At 42.1% G+C, this 18,969-nt stretch overlaps 1 long non-coding RNA gene across 7 annotated transcripts in view; it reads right to left on the bottom strand.

Annotated features, from left to right (window-relative positions):
• The window catches only part of LOC116234181 (uncharacterized), a 160,357-nt gene that overhangs the window by 57,035 nt on the left and 84,353 nt on the right, over window positions 1-18,969 (bottom strand). The window contains exons 3-4 of one of the 7 annotated variants that reach the window (XR_016458755.1): window positions 8,753-8,853; window positions 4,795-8,677 (exon numbers count right to left, since the gene is read on the bottom strand). The exons of 5 other annotated variants lie outside the window; for them this stretch is intronic. This is a non-coding gene — a long non-coding RNA (uncharacterized LOC116234181). Of the gene's footprint in view, window positions 1-4,794; window positions 8,854-18,969 lie in introns of those variants that run through there. One more of the 7 variants, XR_016458754.1, reaches the window with a different exon arrangement.

The raw sequence follows: 18,969 nt of genomic DNA, 5'->3' as shown, positions 1-18,969 counted from the left end.
TGTTCACAATTCCATACTGACTGCACCTTTTATGATTTTATTATCCTCCAGGTACTTATAAGTGATTGTTTAATGATTACCCTCTCGTTTTTCTGGGTTAGGTTGACTCGTCTGTAACTCTGGGCCCACTTTTCCCCTTTTCAAACATGGGAGCCATGTTTGTCCTTCTCTGGCCCTCTGGGTCCTTGTCTGTAATCACGCAGACTACAGTGGCACAATCCTTGAGAGCTCTGTCAGGTTAAGCTGACTCCTCTGCTATCTACATGCTCTTTAACTCATCTGTCTCCTATTGTGGAAAATTTTTGTGCTTCACCAGCATTGTTTTCCTCTTTTCTCTTCCTTTACAAGCCCGTGTTCCTCCCTTTATGCCCTCTGAAAGTCTTCCATTGGAGCCTGAACTCGTGCTGCACTGCTCCTTTCCATCCACCCCCATCATACATCATGGCACTCGCATTTGATTAGCACTTCACTTTAATTTGGCAAGTCTTTGCAGATATTTCTGTGCATCTACATTGATCTCTTTCTCGTCTTCCCAGGTAGATCCAGTTCACTACAGGCCTTCAACTTCTCACTTTTAGCAACTGTTCACCTCCTCCCCAAAGGGACCCCTGAGAAGTTCGTCCATCAGCGCCCTGCATTTCCTCTGCTCTCCCCATTCTGCTGATTTTCTGTCTTTTCTGTGAATTCTGAGTATGTTAAGTTTGTGGTCACCATCTATTTCTGGCCAAGTACTTCAGTTTACAATTATGTTAAATAATAATTTGTACAACACAGAAACAACCCTGGGCAAAAACACCAGCACTATAAGCCTTCCTCTTCCCAGAGGAGCCCTGCCAGCCATTATCCTCCAAAAGAGCTTGAGGATATGATTTCAGGTAGATATGCCATAAAATCTGGGACTTCTAGGGCACGTGGACAGCTCAGCTCTTCATCTGTCTGTTACATTTTACTCCCTGTGTCTGCAGCAATATGGACTGTAGTATGCCATTCTCCATGGTGAGCCATTACTCTATGGAGGTCTCTTAGGAATCATATTAAGAAAAAAACATTTGCAAAAATAACACATATTCACACAGGGAACCATTCTAGAGGGTTCACTCCTATTTTTCAATCTGTCCTTTAGCTCACATCTGATTTTTCCTTCTTTTGTAGTTTCTTGCATTTCCTACGAGCAGGTATACCATCACAACACCATCATGCACGTCCAAAAAACCACAGCAAAAATGCTGGGAAGTAGTAGAAATGTCCTTTCCTTCAAGATAGATATTTAAGCCTTAGATATTTTGGTTTCCTCAAAATATCAGTCACCTGACACGTTCCAATCAGCAAAAGCCAGGTACTTAAATAGCTGTGAGTTGTCCCCGGTGTCTTCCAGCTCCAGGACCCAATCACTGATCATCAATCTCTGGATCCAATCACCAGTGACTGATTTAATGATGTCAATATTCCTTTGCACTCCTCCATAATTTCCTGTCCCTGCCCTTTATGACTTGCCATAGGAAGCAACCCATTATGATAATTTGGTGTTCCTGCAGCAGAAAACGGTGCTGAAAATGAAAAATAAAATTCTATGCAGATCCAAGCAGCAACCATAGCTGCAGAATTAGCGGCCAGGACACTATTTATTGAATTATTTATCTATAATGCAATGCCACAGTTTAAAAAATTAAATTAGTCTAATTATCCTATTTAAGGAGATAACTCTCCTGTTGCTACCACTCCCATAATTTTCTGTATTTCCATCTCCTTTAAGACTAAATTATCTACTTCTAGGCTTTTTTCCACCCCGTATATATCTGAAAAAAATATCCTTCGAGGTATAATTAACTTTTTCATTCAGAATCCTAATTTCCTCTCTCAGACATTTTCTGCTGTGTTTAAACTATTTATTATGCAAACTGAGAGAAGTCAAACTATGAATTATGTACAAATCTATGTATAGAAGTTCTCAGCTAATCACTGCATCTCGGTGTCTATGGTTCAAGGTAACACGGAATGGAAAATATCAGAGTCCAGCATTCAGCATAGGATTTTTTCCTCGCGTTAAAGGCACCTTTTCCCCACAAAATAAATACTTATGTCACCTTTTAATGATTTACTTTCTGTCCTGTTTTACAGTGATTTTGGACTTCCTCTGCCATGTTTACCTTCCTTCTCACTCTGTCCCCTTCATCTCTTCTAAGGTCCTCTCACTGAAGGTCAGATGGGAAGATGTGCAGTGACTTCTTATGGCTGCTGAACGGCCTTGCACTTGGCATTCGGTTTTTGGCTTTGTCCTGATCCTGGTTCACGTGTTTGGTCTCTCCCCTTGCATCTTGGGTTTTCCATTGTCATTGCAGGGCTGGGAACAGCCTTGTAGACACGTTCAGAAGTGCCCCAAGGCACTTTTATTTGTCTTTCATGTAACTTAGGTTCTGGCATCATCATGCAGGTTACAGCTGCTGATGTTATTGATTATTAGCATTAATAAAGTTATACATGGCTCTGAGCCTAGATTAAGGCCTCAAAGACATCACAGAAAAAAGGTATTCGTGGTCCCAAGGATTTTTCAATCTCTGATTACTCTTTCAGCTAATTAATAGCACATCAGTGGCTATCTATCTGTCCTGTCAGCACGGAGATGTTAAAAAACCCCTCTAGCTTTTCAGTGGCATATTTCCTAGCAGATTTATTTTAATGAAAAAGGAATTATCTTGCTTGGAGAAACCTTTTGGAGAAACCTTTTCTTCTCCAGTGCATGCAATTTCAAGTAAATGAAAGGAAGAAATATGCTTTTATTTATTTTTCCATATGGAAATGTTATGATTCATTAGCACAGAACGTGGATAAGCACTTCAGGGTTATGTCCAATGAGACAATGGTAAGATAAGTGAACTGTTAGGGCTGGATCTTCTGCTTGTATAAGGCAGCAATGCTTCATTGAAGTCTGTTCTGTTGGGTTGAAAACTGAAGCTGGGATGCCTCTATGTACTGTATACGTGCAATATGTATTGTATATATATATATATAAAGTGAATACAAGCTAGACACCAAAAATCAGAAGATGTCAGGACAACCTTTATTTATACAGGTAATCGGTGGAAAGAAAGAGAAAAACAGCCCTGATTCGGAGAAATAAAATCCCTTCTTTAGGAAAATGCTTTGGCGAGGCTTTAATTTATCAGGGCCTTAAGGCCAGATGAAGTCAGTGCCTTTTAAGCACAATAAATGAATGTGTTGCTGAAGCTGTTTCCACATCCGAGAGCAAAGACTAAGATATATATGCTTCTGGAATTAAGCTTGACTAATAGAGAAATGCCATTAAATGTGTGCAGCTGCAGAAGGAAAGCTCCAGGTTGTTTTCTGGAAAGGCTCTTTTAACCATGAGCTCCCATTTGCAATCCAGTGCAAATCCATTTGAATTTACATATTTAATTCCATACCATCATGCAACAGCCCAGCAGATACAAGAAAAAGCAGGTAGGTACAGTTCATGTAGAAACATAGGATGGAATCTGTGAACACACAAACCAACATCCCACAGTTCTGTCTGTGAAGTCAGAAGTGTTTTGATTCTTTGGGATTTTTGAGTGTCCCCAGAGCTTTTTCCAAATACTCTTCTAGAAGCTGGGAAAAGACCAAGCCTGTCCTCAGAGTGACTCTGCTCCAGTGTGCCTTTATGATGAAGATGGAGTCCTGCAGCCTCCCAGAAGGAGAAGAAAACATATAAAGGACTTTTACAGGAGCCTCTCCATTTCCTTCTAATCAGTTTTATCTCATTACCAAAGCATCTTTTCATGTCTGTGTGCATGGGACAGAGGCATTTGTTTGGATTTTTGTATCTGTTTACACCTCTTTGGAGCTCAGTAACTCCAGAAAAGGAGGATGCTTGCAGTCCTCTACCTGTAACCCCAATGAGTTTTATTTAACTCCTGAGTCAGGTCTGCTGGGATTCAAATCTGCAGTTTCAGAGAACCTAGTAGGAATTGCAGACCTTGTGTTTTGGTCCCTTATGCCATCCCTTTGGTCTTGAAAGTTCAAATAAACATGCACCAGGAGGAGAAATAATTGCAGGAGAACTCCCAAGCCGGGGTGGAAAGAAAGGGGAAAAAAAATCAAAGCAAGTTAAAAATATCCTCTGCAAAGACAACTACAGGCCAGTAGCTCTGGAAAGCTGAATTCCTCAGAAGGGATTCGCACCATCATTGTTATTTATTGCTTCTGACACCTGGTCCATCACGTCAGGAATACTTGCGGCTCCACCGCCTCCTGACAGATGCAGCATGCAGCAAATGCCTCCTCGATGCATCCTCCTCTGTCCTAGCAACAGGCTCTGGATGCAATCAAATCCCACTGTGATCAGGGATGGACAAGGTAAGGGATGGCTAAGATGGATGCAGTGATGGCTGCTGAGAGGATAAAGCTGAAACCTGTGCCTAGGAGATTTAAAACTGGCTGTAGCAAATGAAATATGCACAGCAACCTGATCAGATAATGTCAGTTCAAATTTTATTTATCTCATCACTAGCAGCTCTGTGAGTTTGCTGCTTTCACTTTTTCTACTATTATTTCTTTCTGGAAGCCTCTCATTAACCTGCTTTTCTCTGGATTTGTTTGTGCCTCGTTTTGGCAGCTGGCCAGAAGAAAACAGGGCTTTAATTCCACAGACTGTAGAGTGTGTCCCAGTTATTAAACCATATTTATTTCTCTGTTTCCAGAATTTTGTGGTTGCTTTTTTTTTTTTTTTTTTTTTTTTAATTGCTGTTATTTTGCTTCACTTTCCCACTATGGAGAAGAAAAAGAAAAAAAAAAAGAACACAGATTTAACTCTTGGGCTGCCAGAAACCAAACTGATTTTCTAAGCAAAGCATAGGCAGGTTCCAGAGCCTGAATCACAGGCTAGGTGCTGCTGCAATCAGAGATCAGCTATCTGAAAATCAGGCTTGTAAGTTTCTCCCTCTCCTAAGAAGAAGACATTTGTGTAAACACAGACTCACAGTTCTGCATCTTGGAGTTTGAAAGAGAGTTTAGGCATCTGTGTCCTTATTTTAAATAGCCCTTGTGCCTGCTGGAGCATGGACCCGCAGATAGGAGCAGCAGAGCTGAATAATCCACGCTCAAAGTTGGGCTCAGTCCAAGCTACCGCTGTGAAACTCTGGTTGCACAACTCAGGCAGAACGTTCAGCTTGCAAAAAGGACTTTAACTCTGTCAGCTTCACCCGTACCTGGCGATTCCTTTCCCCACCTAGAGCTTGCAGGGCTGAGCAGAATGGCAAGGCACATCGTTCTGTCTTGCTGTAACACAACTCTCATGGAATTATAAGACATATTTTTGTCAGGGAGTATCATCAATAAATCTGTTTAAAATTGTTCATCCCTTCACTTCATGTCATCCAAATTCTGCAATTACAATATTGAAAATTCTGAGAAACAAATTCTCTTTTCCATTACTTGCAAAAGAAATATATCAATCCACCATGTTTCACCCAGTGACGACTCTTTTCTCCATGGAGGTGCTAACATGGCTCATTCAGTCAAGAGATATTACTCAGAGGCTTGCAATCCATCAACCTGGCATCAAGAAGATGGATGGCAAACTCTTTTTAAAGACATGTTAGATACACAAGCACTCTGAGAACTGTATTTCAGATCAACCCATTCGAAGAAAAACAAGAATTATAAGAGACAAAAGTTCCCCTCCAGTTTTCCCTACCACTAAATGTAGTTAATGTCTCCAGCACAGCTGTTATTCTAATTAAAGCCTGCGTGTTTTAATGCATAGGAAGAAAAAACCCAATTGGATCCTATCTCCAGTCTCCACTATAGTCTCCACCAGGCATCACCAAATCTGCTGAGAAAGAAGAGGCAAACACAGAGATCTGAGCACATAATTAAATATATTTATGCTCTTACGTCCCCATTGAAATGGTTTCATCTATGATCCAGTCAGCAGCTCCAGAACTGTCATTCATGACCCCAAAGGTTTCAGCCCACATCCCCACCTTCTATCTGTAGTTCATGCAGTGGCTGTGTTTGCTCACCCTTCCACTTCCCTCCTGGCACGAGCTAAGCCCAGGACCCTTGGTGTCCCTTCTGCAGAGTGGATATGAGAACCAGATGGTGCATAGCTCTTGGGCTGGCACAGTGCACAAAGTTGAATTTCAATGTCACTGAGCAGCTAAATGATTGAGGGCTCATCCGCACACACAGTTTATTCACTGGTCTGAAGGCATCTAAACTCAACTGTCACAAACACTTAGTGCAGAACTACCACTGTGGCTTCAAGAGAGCTGCACATTTAGCACTCAAATCTTAAGCAAACCTGAATGGAGGTTGTCCTGAATCTACTAACTGCATGTCTGCTAGGTCACATTTGACACAGGTGGTTATCAGTCATCTTCTGAACATTAGGCCAGGTTTTCTGCTGGTATGTCTTTTTTTTTTTTTTTTAATTATAAGAAAAATACATTTTTCCCTTGCTAGTGCTAATAGGAGTTATTGGGACAAACAAAATGTTCTCATAGAGTTCCTGCTTTATTCTCTTTAAATCCGTTTACTCAAATGATTGAGTTCATAATAGCTTTCATCTTTGTGCAATCAGCCCCTTGTGTCTGTGTGTCTGTGTGTCTGTGTCTGTGTGTCTGTGCAGTTTGGATGTTACTCCATTTGCATGTAGCAAGTGTAATCAAGTCTATGTCACCCACACCTAAACAATTCTCTGACTTTTAACTCATGAATTCTCTTTATCTGTCAGACTGATGAGGTCTAGCACCATTTTCCCTCCTGATGGATAAAATACTTTTAAAGTTGTCATTTTCATTTAAAAAAAGAAGAAAAAAAAAGCAAAGAAAAAAACAGCATGGATGTTTTAGCTCTGACAGCAAGAGATCTCCTTCACACGTCATTCAGATTAAAGTCTTTTCCTTCCTACCTGTAGTAGAGAGGTGTTTAAAGAGCCAGACAAGAAACCAAGTAATTCTCTGGCCTGCAATGGATAGCAGCCAGGAGCAGGACCTAATTTGGTCTTTATGAGGGTATTACTTCAGATATATTTGCTTCCCAGTTGTCAGAGATTCAGAAACATACAATGCCATTTCTGACATAAGTATATGTATATTACTTCTGCTCCTTTTTGACCACTTTTGCTTCCTAAATTGATTGTAACCAGTCCTTTCAACATTCCAACAATGCAAATCTTCCCATCAGCTTTCAGAAGCACCAAAGTAGGTCGAATTTATCCTCAAACATGAGCAACTCCTATTCCTCCTTTACTACCCAGAATCTTCACATTGGTGTACAGGCAATTAAGGATTTTCTGTTCCTTCAAGTCTCTTGATACCTCAATTAATCTGGTTCTCAACATCTTGATTTTGTATTATATTAGTGCCCCCTGTCCCTTCTTTTCACCCTCCCCTTTGCTACCGCTGCAATGCACCTCACCTGCTCACAGCTCTCCTTTTAAACTGGCTGCTCTTCTCCTCTAACAGGAGCCCAAATGGCACAGCCCCTTGTTCACAGAGGACAGCCACTACTGCACAAAAATGACGTTGCCCAGTTTACAGAAATCCATTTGTCTGCAACAGGGGAGGTGTTATGTAAAGATGAGTGACAAATAATAAGATATATTGCTTTCACCAAATTCTTGCCTGCCAGGTTCAGCCATACTGTCTGATCTTGTCTGATTTTCTGTCGTTCAGGAATGGCCAAATCAGCACATCACTTCTTTGAAAGCATTTCTTGTTTCTTAAGAAAGAATATGAGAAGTTATCTCTATTCTCTTTGGCTAATGGTTTTTTTTAAATAGACATACACAATTTTCTGTGCTATCAGGGAATTTTCAGTCCCATGTAGATCCCTATTCCCTTCTGCTAATTGGATCATCAGTGATAATTTTCTCCGTAACAACCTAAGAGACTAGAAACAACCGAGCATTTCCAGTTAAGTGAAAATTATTCTCTTTTTTTCCGTTTGAGGCTCTCATTCCCATATGACCATAGTCAAGCAGTGGGTTACCAGCCCCTGTGATGCTGATGGGGCACTACAGACCCCAGCTCTTACACGAAGCTCCAGGGTGCTCAGGCAATGCTTTATGGTACACATCAGTATGACACTAGCAGGATGCTGCCTTCCCTTTGCCCCAATCACTGTGCACGTGCTGCAGAGAGAGGAAACTCTTCCTGAAGTCTGCCAGCCACTGGCCATTCATCTAAGCACCACCAAACCACTCCTCCATTTCAGAGTGGTCCCTGGGGACCTTGGGGTGTCCACCCCCTTGGGGATGAACATGTTGACTTCATCCAGTGAGGCAGGACACCAGCACATCCCCAGCAGGGCCCAGTCTACCACAAGGTGCTGACTCGCCCATGGCTTTCCTTAAAATCTCATGCTTTTAAAAGCAGATAAATAATGGACTTCCTGGCACATTTCTACAGCTCAATGGTGACATCCAGTGCCTGGCTCAGTTATTCCCAGGTGTGTTCTGCAGGGGCCAGCCAGCCCTGTTTCTTGGCTCAGAGAGTGGCTCAATTGTCTCTTGCAATTACATCATTTCATACTGGAAAATACTTTAAAACAAAATCTCTGTTTAGATTTGCATAATTACTTAATTGCAGGGCCTCACATCTCTTTTCCTCCTGTTGAGCAGTGTTCTGTGCAGCAAGCAGTGCGCCCATAAGCTCAGCTTGCAGTCCTAATGTACCTGGAAAGGGGTTAGCTCCACTGAGGATGGAATTCCAGTTTTTCAGCCTGAATTTCACAAACAGCTGCTATTTACCTTTCTGTGACCTGAAGCGATCTGAAACCTTCTACAGCCCAGGTCTGGAAATGAGGTTCCTGCAGCTGTGCTGTGCCTGCCAAGGGTTCAGAGGTGCCTTCCTGAGTATGTGGGCAGAAGGAACAGCAGAGGAAAAGGGGAAGGAAAAAAAAAAAAAAGGAAAATTGAAAGAATGATAGGGATTGGGGGGAAAAATTGAGAAAAAAAAGAAAGAAAGAATACTTAAGGGTGGGAAAGACAGAAAAAGAAAGAAAAGGAAACTGAAGGGAGAAGCAGCGATGAGGCAGAAGAATGAGCCATCCCAATCTGGGCGAGGAATGATGCCATTAAGGATGGTGATGGTGTGTGCTGAGCAGGCTGTCAGCGTGGCAGCACCCAGTGATAAATGTCACCTGCCTTCTCTGACACTTGATAAAGGTTCTGTCCATCAGAGGTGCCAGCTGCAGTAGCCAGCAGGCTTGATTGTAACCTTCAGCACTGCTCATTCAGAGAGAAGTCCCAGAATTTTCCCCTATTTCACCACTCCTGCTGATGAACTTCCGTTCTACTCAGCCCAACCATTCTGTTCACCTGGTGCTTTCTGGCTCCCATTGCCCAGAAAAGACCACAGGCAGCAGAAATAGAGCCCTCTGACCCAGCCAGCCAAGGAAAAGCAGTCTGGGCCTGGATTCAGCCAAGCAAGGCTCTCAGAAGGACAGAAAACATGGAAAAAAAAAAACCAAAAAAACAACGTTAGTGGTAAAATAAGTATAAAAGGAAAAAAAAAAAAAGTCTCCTTTCAGACTTAGCTCTCAGCTCACAATTCTTGGTGCCAAACAGCATCTTAGTGAGTAGGAAAGGAAGACCCACAAGGGAACAGGCGTGGTGTTCCAAAGGCACCAAAATACCGGATCAGTGGAAGTGCTGCTGTATATTTAAATATACTCTGGATTCACCCCTGAGAGCACTGGGAGGTAACTAGCAGCACAGTGCTTCTCCAAAAGACTGTAACATCCTTTGAAAATGCAAACTGATTATAAGGCTTGTAGCCATAATTGGAAACTGCTGGCTGGCCACACTGCTAGCTTCGTTCTGGAGTTTGAATCAAAAAGGAAAAGTGATTTATCTAAGGCAAAAAGTCAGCAAAATCCCCAGGTAAAAAAAAATAGTAAATAGCTGGTTAACCTGGAATAAACAGGCAGAAAGCATCTCAGCTGCCCATTAAATGAAGGAACAAAAACCACCTGAAGTCTGGCTATTTGGGAAGTCAGATATGCAGAAAGACTAAAAGATAAGGATAAAACCCATACTAGCACATCGGGTTAATGTGGCAGCAATAACAGGAGGACGGGGTTATTTAGGATACATATAAATTCTTGTCAAGAGAGGTCATTTCACCTCCCCCCCCTCTGGGCTCAATGAAACAAACATCCAGTCAGTTCTGAGTATCTCAGCATCAACAACATATTGACAGCTTGGAGAGAATTCAAAGAACATCCTCGGTGATGATAAAGGGACTGGAAGGATTGATTTACAAGGAGAGGTTTTATGACCTAAGTGGGATAGATTCATCTCTTGTATAATTCCATTGATGTCAAAGGGCCAAATTTTGCCCTCAATTACAACAGCGTAGATGTGGCAAAACTTCACTGAAGCAAAAATATAAGGTCATCATTAAGGGAAAAAAAAAAAAAAAAAGAATCAAAAAAGAAGTATCTATTAGGCTCTGGACATATCTCTAAGGAGAAATGGTTGAACCTCCAGTACTTGTGACATTTAAAATTAGCCAAGATAATAGCACTGAATAATATTATACAGAGAACACTTCTGCAGCGACAAGAGAAAGAAAAATATATGTGGGATTTCCTTGTATTTTTATTATTATTATGATTACTGTTTTATAAAAGGACGAATCCATATCTAAAATTAACTTTCTATAGGCACATTTAAACAGAGTCTGTTTTAACACAAGCAAGAAACGTCAGGGAAAAAAATCTATCTTTTGGAAAAGCTAAAGAAAATAAAGAGAGTTTTAAGGTAAGTTAGGGATAAAGAAACGCCTAACAATAGTATCAGCCCATTACAACACACGATGGCTGGTGATGATAAAGCAGAGATGACAAACTGCTAATAACCATGGGAAAAAAAAAGGCAATTCTATTCAATAACAGTTTATATACTGCAGTGTAAAGATTTTAGAGGATGGCCGAAGTAAGCTCCGGGTTGATTTGTAATTTGAAGTGTGAGGATGATATAGTTCTCACTGCTGGAATCACAGAACTTTACCAAGAGGTTATATGTTGTAGAAGGGAAGAGCTATTGCCCCTTCACTTTTATCTCTGAGACAAAAATAATGTCCATAACAGAAAAAGACGGTGATTTTGGCAGAAAGGAGAGGACCTGAGCAGGTTCCAGAGATTTTTATGTCTATGCTTAGAAATAAATCGAGGCAGTTAATGCTGAACTGAGTGCAGAGAAAGTCAGGCATCGTGTCCATCACAGCATGAGTGTGATAGACCTGGGATCAAAATGGAAGCAAAAAGCACAGGGCTCTGAAACTTAGCGAACACTACCAGATGTGTTGAACAAGAAGGTACCTACCCCACAAACACTAATATTAGCTGTAAATCAAAAGAGAGCTCCAGGAACAGGATGCTCTGATAACAATGTCACGTTCAAAAATACTACGTGGGATGACTGGTTACCATGGATTGGTAATTTATAGTGACATAAATACAGTGAAAATAACGGAAGAGTTAATACAAGAACCAATTAATAAAGCATTAAGGAATAGGAATATAATTAATGACTGTCAACATGATTTTATGGAAAACAGGTTTTATCAAATAACCTGATTTAATTATTTGGGTAGATTCCAAGTTGGACTGATAATCACATTGATGGACTTGGCTCTAGTAAAGCCTCTGACTTAGTATTGTACAATGTTTTGATTTTAAAAGTTAGAGCTATGCTAAGACAAAATACACTGAACAGATTAAAAACTGGCGAACTCAGTGAGTTCAGCAAGTAGCAATTAACGGGGCTTTATCATAAGCATTTTTACTTTGGGGAATCCACTTAGATATAAACTTGTACAGCATCTAACTGCTGATGCATCTAGCAAAGAACTCCAAATTACTACATAATATATTGCTAAAATCTGTCAACGCAACAAAATTTGATGAATTAGCAAGTGAAGTACTGCTGGGTATTTCCAGGCAGTCCCCAGATTGCTGAAGGATCAGCCAGCCTTTTACAGGGGCTGCACACTGCAGCCGAGTACACAATGCTGGGCTGGTGTCCGTGTACAGAGCTCACCTTGGCAAACCCATGAGGAGATACCAATGAGGAAATACCTGGCCCCAGATGCTCAGCATCCTCTTCTTTTCTCTGTCGTGGATCCCACTGAGATGTCCACTGACTGGAACAGGCTGTTATTTTCCTGAACTCAAACAATCAGGGCCCTTTGTGAGGGTCTTATTTTCCTCCTCGTCTCTTTGTCATCCTGATAGATCTCTGTCTGATTACATAACAAATGAAACCCCAAAGAAAAACAAGCACTTACACTCCCCCCCAGCCCCCACTGCCCACAAATACACAATATGCTTTTTGTGCACTTAGCATTCTCTGATTATGTTAAAATATACCACATGTACACAGCTCCTCTTTCATGAAAACTTTAAATTGCTATTTCTGGGCTCAACTCAACCCTTGCCTCATTCTGTGATAAAAAGACTTAAAAGCACTGTTCTGGAATAGAATAAGGTTTGGGTTTGTAGGGTCTTCCACATTCACAGTGTCCCAAAGGGCTGTAAAAGGCACTGGTGCAGACACTGGAAGCACAGCAAGCACAGCGCCCATTAGGTGCTCAGTGATGGTTGCACTCAGCCTTACACAGCAGCAACAGCTCTGAAGAGGGAATGGAGCATTAACCGGACGCCAGCATTACTGTAATGGGCCATAGAGACAGTGAGGAGTCTGAAATATGGGGTGGGAAGAAGCAGAAAAGACTGCAAATCCTGGTTGAGTGGTAGGGAAAGGCAGAAGTTCATTTCGGGATTGGCTTAGGGATGTACAGGAAGGACATGGAGCTCTTAGAGTCCAGAGGAGGGCTACTAAGGTGATCAGAGGGCTGGAGCAGCTCTCCTATGAGGAAAGGTTGAGGGAACTGGGCTTGTTCAGCTTAGAGAAGAGAAGGCTGCAGGGAGACCTCACTGTGGCCTCCCAGTACTTGAAGGGAGTGTATAAACAGGAGGGGGAATGGCTGTTTACATGGGTGGATAGTGATAGGACAAGGGGGAATGGTTTTAAATGAGACAGGGGAGGTTTAGGTTGGATATTAGGAGGAAGTTTTTCACCCAGAGGGTGGTGAGGCACTGGAACAGGTTGCCCAAGGAGGCTGTGGATGCCCCATCCCTGCAGGCATTCAAGGCCAGGCTGGATGTGGCTCTGGGCAGCCTGGGCTGCTGGTTGGCGACCTGCACATAGCAGGGGTTGGAACTGGATGAGCATTGTGGTCCTTTTCAACCCAGGCCACTCTATGATTCTGTGACTCTATGTTGCACCTCCTTGTAGGTTATGGGGGAAATCATGGTGTGGGTAGGTTGTTTGTCTGCATCAGGGCTAGAATGCAAGTGGGGCAGGGGCCACAATGAGATGGAAAGAGCGCAGTGGGAAACTGGAAAATTGACACAAGGCGATGATGCGTGTTCATGGCTGAATTGCTTGAAATGTTTTTGGGTATTAGAAGGAGGAGGGAGAAATTGCTTATGCTTTGCATCCACGTGCGCAATGAAGGATGAACAAGTGCAGATATTTAGTTACACTTCAAACAGCAGAAAAACTTTTAAAGGAAAAATAAAAAAGTGAACTAAGTGAGATATGGTGTTGAGAAAAGACCGAGCAGCAGGAAGAGGTGAGACTGCCGGGGGGAAGCAAACATCACACTGCATTAGGGCATCACACGAGGGGGAAGGACACTGCTGACCCCTGCACACTGCTGTACCTCTGCACAGCAAGGCAAAGAGGTGTGACTGTGTCCCAGGGAGCACATGGTGTGAAAAGGGAAGGTTTTGTCTGAAATCATCTATGTGATTTCTTGATTTTTGAGTCAGAATGATTCAAAAGGAACATGCATCACTGCTGCCTTTCAGTTCTATATTCCTGTCAAAATCTGTCTCTTTAGGAGCACAACATTAAAAATAAATGAGAATTTCTTGTTAAGGAATGATTTATTTTTTTTCAATGTATCACAAGGCGTGCTTTCAAATGAAGAATATTTTTAATGATGTAAACACCTATAGGAAGTTATGTACTTGGTAGGAGTGGACTTCTGTTCCAGTAGTGCTCTGTTACTTGAGGAGTGGATGCCTCAAACAACAAGACAGCTCTGTAGGCTCTCTTTAGACAAAAATGAAATAATAAAGAAATTCTGAAGACGCTTCCTCTGTGAAAAAATATGATCCAAGTCATGTTCTGGTGATGAGGACTGACAAGCCTCAAGCTGAAGTAAATGATTGCAGTGCAGGGACATGGAGGTTTAGCATGTAAGTCAGGAAGAGACATGTAGGAGGGGAGAGACCTACACAGTTTTCATGGGGAATAACAAACTTACCTGAGACAGACACAGGGGCTCTGACATTATAGCCTAGTATATCTCCCCTGAGATAACTGCTAAAACATTCCTATGTAGATATAGGTATTAGCAACGCCTATTGCATAAATACTTTAGAAAATATTATGCTTCATTTCCACTACACAGCCATAATTCCCTTCCTTGTTCCCCAAACAGGTCCTGTCTTTGAGCAAAGCTCCATCTGCGAGAATTACAAAGCTTGCACTTGTTCTCACATACAGAAGTGTCCAGATGTTCCATTTGCAGCTCCTTCATGGGGCTACATGTTGCATTTTCCTCCCCCTTGCTTATCCCATGTGTTACAAAGAAGTGTTTGCTGCAGGCTGGACAGGACAACGTCCCAAATGCTGCTGCAGACTGGGATCCTGGAGAGTCCAAAATGCTCACTGGGAGAGAAGCACTGCTCAACACGTTGCAGTAGAGAAGGCAACAGAAAAGGGAAAAAAAAGGACACAAGTGGGAGAGCAACATTTGCCTGACATCCTTTCAAAACCAGCATGTCACAAAACAAATACACTGATGTTTTATCACTTGGCACCAGGCAAGAATCACAGCAGCCTCCTTCCTGCTCCGGGGCTGCAGGAGGGCTCTGCAGCACAGCCTGCCTTCCCCAGCACTGCACTCGCTCCTATCAGGAGTGCATCATCTTTTCTCCAGTGCCCAGCTTTGGGGCAGATGGATGATCATGCCCTGCTTGTGTATGGGATGACAGAAAGAGATAAAACAGTAGGGGAACAGCAATGTTTGTCTAAGAGAACTGGTGGACAGAAAGTAGATGAGCCATAAATGCAGAGGAATGTCCCGAGCCTAAAGTAAATGGTAAGCTCTAAAAATCTACCTCTGAGAGATTATGTAGGTGGAATTGTACAAAAGAAATCTCTGGGGTTTACCCCAGTGTGAGCCATTGCTTTAAATCATTTGCCGAGCACCTGAGAGTTTAATATCAGCTTTAGATACAGTATTTTTCTAAAGTGATTTTAGAGATTACATGGAAGGAAAAGGTAAAAAATAAACCTGAATGGGAAGGTTTTGTTGCAATACCAGTGTTAAAGCTTGACAGAAAAGTCGTGAATGTCTTGTTTAAGAATGAAGCCCTGGCAGTATAGGATATCATTTCTTAACTTGAAAGCACACTGCAAAGTTTCCAGCGAACCATCTAAAAATACCAACGGGCCAATACACACAGGCAGACAGAAAGGAGCTGATAAGCCATAGAGAAAGGAAATATCCTTAAGTATCCTTTCAAAGAGATATCATTTTAATGGATGAAGCATAGATAATGGGCTTGGATTAAGGCACTGAACCAAATATCCAGCAGCAAACGCAGAGGGGCTGTTTCACAGCGCTTTGAAGATGTTGCCATTTTGTTTGAATTTCCTGAAAACTTCTACATGACAACTGGGTAGAGTGTGGGAAGACAGGAAAAAAGAATGACAAAAATCAATTCCCTGAGTGTCAGCAGCTGATTGAGATCTAATAACCTGGCTCTCCTGAACAAGCAGCAAAAAGATTTTGTCTATTCCCTTGATCCTAGAACCAGGAACGACGTTCCATAACTGACATTTTTCTCCTCGAATGTTTAAGGAATTAGTGTCCCAACAAAAAGTGGAAGCATTCAAAAGAGCATTGAAAATGTATGGACCTCCTGTAACCAACCTCATTCTAAAGTTGGGCTTTTTTGAGTGGTGAGATGAATTTTCACTTATATGTGGGCACACACAAACCCTACAGATTTCCCAGAAATACTTCAGTTCAACAGTTCAGATTAAGAAATACTCTTAATTCTGTTACTTCTAACACAGTTTCCTGCAATGACAGAACCCACAATCTCCATCCAGAGGTGTTCGTTCCTCGGACCAGGCAAATTTCCCTCCTGTGCCCATTCTGTGCTCCACCAGCTGCCCCTCAAAATAAAGTAATAAAAATTCAAATGAGTTTTCAGAAATATATACCAGTGAAGGGGAGACTTCTTCTATCACTTTAATAACATACCGGGTTAATAATATTAAATCACCAGAGGCCAAGGAAATGTCACTGGAAATATTTAAGGCTTCCCTCCCGAGAGCGATGAGCCTTTCTGGCAGATGGGAGAGAATTGCAGTGGAGCTGTGAGACTGATCCCAGTGCTAGCAGAAAAGCCAGTTTGCAGGGAGTGGTTTAGTTTGTTCATAGATGTGTTCTTTAAAAGGGAAAAGTGTATCCAATCCTAGAAGTGAAACTAATGCTGCTGTGAAGGAGCGGAGCAGTTCTGCAGCTCAGTTCCCAGTCTGTCCACCAAGCCAGTAAAACACAGATGAGTAAGGAGAGTTCCCAGCTCCTTGCTCTGCCAAGAGACCAGTTACTCAGCTGATGTCAGAAGTGAGAATTGCACTGAAATGAACATAATTGCACCACTTGCATTGACCATTATTTTTGCTTGGGTTTTGGCCTCTGATTCGTTCATCCAGGCACTTTACTGAGGCAACCAGCCCCAGTGAAAATAAATAAATGAATCCAAAACCATTGAAGGAAATAGAATTTCCTTCACCAGGTTTTGAACTAGAGATGAGGTGTTCCAGACCTTGTAAATAAGCACATGTGATTAAGGTGTGCCTGCTTTCATCCCTCCCTTCCTTTGACAGTTAAAAAAAAATAACTGAATGCTTTCCTGAACCAGATGGGCAGCACGAGCTTAAGGCTTTTTGAAAGAGCTGTGGAATGTCATTTAAAACAAAACTCATTTTGAAATCGTGTCAATCCCCAGATATAATGGGATTCTGTAAAAGTAGCCAGATCCATCGCTCAAAAAATCCGCTGCGGAGCCGTTCTGACTCACAGCAGCTGAAGGTAAGATCCCATTTAGTTGAGGGATAATCCAAATGTGTTTGCTCCTTGAGTTTGCTGGACAAATGACTGAGAGAGAAGAGGGACTGAAGTGGTCCTGTGATGTTAAGGACCTTTACTCACTCTGCTGCTCACAGCTGTTTCCCTTTCCATCAGGAGGAAGACTCAAACACAAATACTATATATCTGTCAGACAAAACCTTATCCTTAAAAAGCCCCCAATCTCTCCATTTACTCCTACCTCTGTAAATCATACAATCATAGAACGGCCTGGGTTGAAAAGGACCACAATGATCACCCAGTTTCAACCCCCTGCTGTGTGCAGGGTCGCCAACCACCAGAGCAGGCTGCCCAGAGCCACATCCAGCCTGAATGTGGATGTAAACACAACTTCTTTTGCCTGATGCAGTGAAAAACATCCCTAATCTAAAGATGAGGTTGAAGAGACAGTAAATCATGACAAATGTGAGCATTCAGGATCCAGAAGAGCACACAGTCGGGGTTGGTCCTCCCACAATCAGCACTGAAGCAGGGGTGAGGAGCGTGCCAAGTGCCAGGTGCTGCAGCTCAGTGGAAGAAAGCAGTCTCCATGTAGAAAGGAGAGGTGGCAAACACACTTCCAGAATGAAGAACACTTTGTGGAGCTGATTGCACATCCCTGACCAACAGGTCTGATTGCTGTACCTGGTAAATTTGTCAAATTAGTTGAAACTAGAACAAACAGAATTAGCAAACACGTGGACACATAGTTCATCGGCAAGAGTCAATAGAGCTGGTGTAGAGGGAAGCCATGCCACAAAAATCATTAAGGGGTCCTCTAAGTAATTAAGAAATATATCAATAAGGACTATGCAGTCAATGCAGTGCTCATGAATGAACAAACAAACAAAAACGTTCAACCAAACAGTAAAAATCCCCACAGCTCTCATGTCAACACCCAATACTGAAAGCTCTGAAAAACGCTGCGGCCTAATAGGATGAAAGAGAAGTTTTCTCGTTAACTGCTCAAAAGGATTGAATGCATATTCAATGCAGTCATAAACGAGCTGGAAGTCGGGATTCATAGCAGGATGATGAAATTAGTGGCTGACACAAAATTACTGAGCGTAGTCAAATCCAAAGCTGACTACAGAGAACTGCTGAGGACTCGTGTGATACAGCATGATTGAGTGATGAAGTGACAGATGAAATTCAGCACTGATAAATGCTAAGTAATGTACGTGGGGAAAATAAGCCTAGCTATATATACACACACAATGATGGGGTTTAAATGAGCTATTACCAGTCAGGAATAGGATCGTGGAGCCATTGTGGATAGTTCTATAAAAATGTTAGCTTAGCGCTCGGAACGCTGCAAAAGGCAAATAGAATAGCAGGAAGATCAGAGAAGAAAACATGAAGAAACGTTGTGCCACTGGATAAATGTACAGTCCCCTGAATCTCCAGTGAGTGTAATTTTAGTTCCCCACATCTTTAAAAAAAAAAGAAAAAGAACAAAAGATGGAAAACGTGCAGAGAAAGGGAGCAAGGCGCAAAGAAATGGAATGGTGCGCAGGGAAAGTTTTAATAACCAAGGACTTGGAGAAAAAAAAAAGCTACATCCAAACGTCTGAGGGCTCTGTCTTGCAGAGACAGGTCACCTCTACCTCTCTCGCCAAGAGGTAAATATGTGAGGCATATTTACTCCTCCTGGGAGCCATGCTAACACTGAGCTACTGGATGCTGAAGGAATCAGAGCACAGAGGCCAGGCACTCCTGATGAAGAACAGAGCCAGCAGCA

This window comes from Phasianus colchicus, chromosome 19 (genome assembly GCF_987193195.1).
Source record: "Phasianus colchicus chromosome 19, bPhaCol1.hap1.1, whole genome shotgun sequence".
Classification (NCBI taxonomy): Eukaryota; Metazoa; Chordata; class Aves; order Galliformes; family Phasianidae; genus Phasianus; species Phasianus colchicus.
This window is presented reverse-complemented; position numbering and strand designations above follow the sequence as displayed.